At 43.1% G+C, this 6078-nt stretch overlaps 1 long non-coding RNA gene across 2 annotated transcripts; it reads left to right on the forward strand.

Moving 5' to 3' along the window:
• Positions 1 to 2646: 2646 nt before the first annotated feature.
• On the forward strand, positions 2647 to 5528 carry LOC106821664. 2 transcript variants are annotated; one of them, XR_001395763.1, is made up of 4 exons: positions 2647 to 2777; positions 4156 to 4255; positions 4607 to 4810; positions 5412 to 5528. It is a non-coding gene; the product is annotated as an uncharacterized LOC106821664 (long non-coding RNA). The 2 variants fall into 2 exon arrangements; XR_001395762.1 differs by lacking the exon at positions 2647 to 2777 and having other exon boundaries at positions 3955 to 4255.
• Positions 5529 to 6078: the final 550 nt, after the last annotated feature.

Here is a 6078-nt window from a genome sequence, read left to right on the forward strand (position 1 = left end):
GTAGTAGTAGTAGTAGTAGTAGTAGTAGTAGTAGTAGTAGTAGTAGTAGTAGTAGCAGCAGCAGCAGCAGCAGCAGCAGCAGCAGCAGCAGCAGCAGCAATAGCAGCAGCAGCCGTAGCAATAGCAGCAGCAGTAGTAATACAGCATCAGCAGTAGCAGCAACAGCAGCAGCAGCCGTAGCAATAGCAGCAGCAGTAGTAATACAGCATCAGCAGTAGCAGCAACAGTAGAAGCAGCAGCAGCAGTAGCATCAGCAGTAGCAACAGCAGCAGTAGCAGTAGTAGTCGTAAGTAGTAGTAGCAGAAGCAGTAGCAGCAGCAGCAGCAGTAGCAACAGCAGCAGTAGCAGTAGTAGTCGTAAGTAGTAGTAGCAGAATCAGTAGCAGCAGCAGCAGCAGTAGCAACATCAGCAGAAGCAGTAGTAGCATCAGCAGCAGTAGCAGCAGCAGCAGTAGCAGCAGAAGCAGTAGTAGTAGTAACAGCAGCAGCAGCAGCAGCAGCAACAGCAGCAACAACACCAGCAGCAGCAGAAGCAACAACAACAACAACAGCAGCAGCAGAAGCAGCAGTAGCAGCAACAGTAGTAGTATTAATTTCCGGTATAACACAACTTACAATAGTGTGAAAAATCCAAATGATGACGCCCATTCAATCTAATGGAACACACAAGGCAAGTGGAATCACGAAAATAGAGGTACAGAATACTAATTATGCTAATTATGTTTGTTTTGAGGAATAAAGCTACCGGTAGTAAATAGGATAATTTTAATCTTTACGAACGTGCGCATATTCGCCTAATGCGTGAACTCAATTTGGCTGAGTTTGAATGAAATGTGAGCGTTTACTGTTTTTTGGTTGCGCATTGGATGAAAATTAGTGAACGATGTTATATATTTGATCATTTAATTAGCTTGGTTAATATAGCTTTCCTGCGGCTAGCGGGTGATCTTTCTCCATCAACTTGTAAAAGCATTTGCAATTTTCTCCCAAGCTGACTGCTTTTGGAGGACAGATGACAATCGAAAATGCCAGACGTTTTACGCAAATGTTCCGATGAAAGCGACCTTGTGTGCACACCAGGGCGCGCGTACGTTAGCAGATAACGTTGTGGGGAATTACCCGCCTGGGATTTTCAACGATGTTGTTCCCCTCTCGAGCGTGTAAGTGCGAGCGATGATCCGGGAGACACGCATCAGTGATTACGATACCACGAACAGGGTTGTTTTTTACACGCGTCTGTAAAAAACAGTTGTGGCACATTGCGTTGAGCTTCCGATATTCCGCGTAAGATGTTGTTGACAAAGGCGCGCGCGCGAGGGAGAGACATCGCGCGAAGGACAGACATCGCGCGACGGAGAGGGAGAGCGCGAGAGCACATGAGAAAGAGAGAGACATCGCGCGAAGGACAGACATCGCGCGAGGGAGAGAAAGAGCACGCGAGGAAGAGAGAGAGATTGAGCGAGGGAAGAGCGCGCGCGCGAGGAAGAGAGAGAGAGAGATTGAGCGAGGGGAGAGCGCGCGCGCGAGGAAGAGAGAGAGAGAGAGATTGAGCGAGGGGAGAGCGTGCGCGCGAGGAAGAGAGAGAGCGCACACGAGGAAGAGAAAGATCGCGCGAGGGGGAGAAAGCGCGCGAGGGAGAGAGTTTTCCATTTTTTTTCACAGCGAGCAAGGGAAAGGGAGCCAGTAGTAGCTGTGCCTTGGCGTTACAAGTTCTTTAGCTGAATGTGTGTTGAAATCGCAGGATTCTAACGTCAGCTGATGTTTGTTAACTTTGATGGTGATCACAGTAGTATGCACAAAAACAATTTTATTTTTAAATTACTGCGTGAGGCGCAGTTACTTGTCTGGCTTACGTAATTCTAATAATTGACCATAATTATGCGCCAGCTATGGGGATGATGTTACTATACTTTCTTTAATAAATCATGAAACTAGAAGCCTTCTTAGAAAATGCTTATATTATTTCAAAAAGTAATTGGTGAATGAGGTATAGCGATTTAAATTTTATATTTAATTGATTTTTAGATAGAATTTAGTTAATACTGCTTTTCCTTTGAACATGTAACATGCCTAGTAACATGTCACAAAAGGTGAGATGGTCGGACCTTAGGTTCCAGCAGTGATTTGGTGTTACACGCCATATGGCTAATAGTCGAGGAGTCTGTGTGCAGATTTAGACTCCTTTGGATTCCTCCGTGTTGCTTTTTTTTAATAGCGTTAACTTTTATGAACTCGTTCTCTTGAGTACAAACAACCAGAAATGCGATGTCGCCATGTTTACGTACATTTATTGGTATTACTTACATAATGCTTTGATATTATTTTACATATATAATAGCTTACCCTAGAATTAAATAGATTATAAATTTATTACAGAGTATAAAATAGGCACAAGTGCATGAAAATATTGTGTGTCTGCACGCGTGGGTGTGTGCGTGCGTGTGTTCATAGCTGCGTACGTGTATATACGTACGCCTGTACGTTAGCGACTGAAAGTGCATCACTATCCGGTCGTGCTACCGCTTCCTGCGTAAGCTGTGATAATTAGGCCTATATATACAGTATGAAATTATTATGTCCGCTGTTGATGGAAACATGGAAGGATAGATAGCGCCAATCATCTGCTCATCTGAGAAATCTACAGAGGATGCATTCGATTTAGAGAACTTAGACATATAATGTAGTGCTGGCAGAATCGTGGACAGAGTACGTGCACCAATAACTCTGAAAGTCATTCATAGATGCTTCATTGATCGTTGTCATAGCATAGAGTTTATGGTACGTAGTTATGCGAGCAAGGTGATAAAACATTTTGCGCTAAAAATTTGCTAACATATGAATACACAGCGACAAAACAACCTCTTGTGGAGTATATAATGCATATAGTGAGCATAAGCCAAACACTAATTTCAACAGCAGCTCGCGATCTCAATCATTATGGTGAATCACTCATAGACTATCAGTGACAACAAGAATGAAAGCAACAAGGAAAGTAGAAATAACCGTTCTTTGACACGTTGTTTTAAAATTAACAAGATGGCTTTTCTGGATTTGCTTGAAAATAAAGAGGTGAGGGTTTTGTGCAAATAGAGAGTAGTTTGCTGATGGCAACTGACGACAACGATTGTCGCAAGAGTGGTGTGGTAAAGAAGCAGTCCGAATTCCCCCTTGCTATCGAATCAATGGTTTCATATATGTCGCCCTTTTACATGGTATATATTCCTTGTTTTCTGTTCATAATATCTGTTTATGAATGTACATTTCACATTATATATAAATATTGGTCCCACGCAATCACGTGAACTTGGTTCTTTTACACGTCACCCGAATAAATGGATTCATGGGTTGGTGCGTACGTGCGTGCGTGCGTGCGTGCGTGCGTGCGTGCATGTGTGCGTGCGTATATAGGTGCGTGTGGGTGCGCGTGTGCGTTTACATACCTGAAAATCTGTGAGTGTGCGCACGTGCATACGTGTGGTTGTGTACGTGCATCGTCCGCGCGTATGTGTGCGTGCGTACGTGCGTGCTGCATTGATCGTACGTGCATGCGTGCATCCTGCGTGTGTGTGCGTGCGTACGCGCGTATGTGTGCGTGCGTGCTGCATCGTACGTACGTACATGCGTGCAACGTGCGTGTGTGTGCGTGTGTACGCGCGTGCGTGCATCGTACGTTCGGCATGTGCGTGCGTATGCGCGTTTGTGCGTGTGTTATGTATGCGTGTGAGTCTAGTATATACATGGAACCCTTGATGTCCTTAACTCACATACTCATGTCCTTGATGCGCGAATAAACACTTAATTAACACGTTACAAATAAATGAGCATGGCCAGTGTACATAAACAAGGCTACATGAATAGATGTCGCCATATAAGACACCTGCAACGTTGAGCACATGTCCCCCGGTCCCAAGTTCCTGGTCAACCGGATTTGCTTTTCTTGAGTAAGGCACACCGCGATAGCTCGTTCTGCGAACCGGACGGTTGGTAATTTACCCTAGCAGTGGTAATTTCTGGCGAGATAATTTATTCTGGCCCATAAAGCCATAATTACTGGGAAAATTTTTTGCGTACCCGGGACTTTTGTGTAATTCTGGCTACCATTGGCGCCCTGGGTATTACGTACTGATGTGTATTGCGTACTGTGTATATATAAAAGGCCGCCTGAACGTTAGCGTTCAGTATCGGAGCTTCTCTCAAGGTTGGACTTAGGAAAGAAACGAGGGCGAATAGCACTGACTACAAACCACGCGTTAACGGTAAGCGTACTAATATTTGAGTTTATTCCTTGAGTCTGGTGGCTCATGTATATATATACACATATATATGAAAGTACGATGTACGTTATATATTATATAAAGTTTGCATTAGTTGCGATTTTATTGTAAACAAAATTGAAATAGAAGTATAGCAATGTGTATCTCGTGTCTAATGCAAGGTATATTATGTATTATGTAGGCTTGTGTCCGTGCCTCCTAGCAATTTAATTCATTGAATTAAAAAAATATTGCAGCATTTAAGATTCATATTTGAGATATTATATATATTGCTTTTTACGATAACCTTTCGTGGAATAAATGGGTCACAGAAATTATGACATTTCGTTTCAGCTTGAATCCGACTCGTTTATATAGCAGCGGAGATTTGCACGACAATGACTAGGTTACTTCTGATCGTGGTCCTTCTCTCGGCCATCTGTGTCGAGTTGTATTCGGCGGGCACCGTACGGAGAATCAGCGACGTACGAGCCTTACACGCACGCCAGCGACGACAGGCGTCGAAAATCCACAATCTGCCACAGGACTTTCTCGACAGTAAGTTTCTCGTGGCACGCTTTATAAGAATAAGAATAATAATCCGAAACATATTTTCGCTGCGATAGTTAAAAAATCGTCAATTCCGCTTCAGGATCACTGTCGTATCGCGCTGTTCGATATACACTATTCCTGAGCCTATTACGTGCGTGAATGTCTCCGTTCGACATATAAAGATGATATATACTACAGCGCCGCCTAGTGAATACACACAATATTACTATTTTATATGTACAAAAACCTATGTGAGTCGAACAGCGTTATCCTGTGCCAAAACCGTCCGTCGTAATCGACATATCCTTGCCGCTTAAGAAGCATGCGAGTGAAAAATGAATCTTTATTAGAGTGAACTGTAATGTAATAGATTAATTGGTCACTATATAGTTTCTATCAGAGCGATTACAAGAGTGGAATTGCAATCTGTCGAGAGCTCGCTGCTGCTCACAGAGCAGACGCATGCGTGTGGACTACGTTAATTGGAATGTAAACTATGAACTAATAGATCAACTAGTCCTCCAAAAGTCATTTACTAGTCCTGCAAGGCCGCGGGCTATGGGGTGATGAAGCACAGCTGATGTCAACGGCCGCATTCTTGTTGCAGAGTTATCGGATGCTGGAACAAACGCTCTGAAGAGCAAGTACTTGGAGGCAGCAAAACTCGTGAAGGCACAGAAGACCGCTGTCGAAGCAGAAGAGCCCAAATGTAAAGCCGCCGCCGAGAAGGTAATTTTCGCATCAACTAGCATAAGTTCGCGTTAGATTTCCTCTACGCTAGGGAAACCTGGCCATGCACAAGTCTGATGTCCAGTAATATAAGTGAGTACACTAACAGGAAAGCTCGCGTGCATGCTTACATTGAGAAGCAATAAGGTGCATCCGATCATGTAGTCCTAGTACCCGCCAGAGACGAGTAGGAGAACAAAATATACATCATAATATGTGTATAAAAATATATGTACTTCACAAATGTACATGACTCATGATATTCATGACGTTATAACTCAATTATAGAAATACATACAGTAATATATTACAACTTGACATATTCTCGCTCATAACCATGAATACAGTACAAACGGTGTGACTCTTCTATTTCTATTCATAAATTCGGGTAGAACCCAACGACGGTATCGCTAGTATCGTTTGGATTGTTTAGATGTGACACTATAATGTGCGTTGATATGTACTTTTTGTTTGCTGTCTGGCGATATAGTACAAGAAGCATTCGAAACATAAATTTAACTTCTTATTGCTGAACCACGATGCCA

Source organism: Priapulus caudatus, unplaced genomic scaffold (genome assembly GCF_000485595.1).
Source record: "Priapulus caudatus unplaced genomic scaffold, Priapulus_caudatus-5.0.1 Scaffold81, whole genome shotgun sequence".
Taxonomy (NCBI): domain Eukaryota; kingdom Metazoa; phylum Priapulida; class Priapulimorpha; order Priapulimorphida; family Priapulidae; genus Priapulus; species Priapulus caudatus.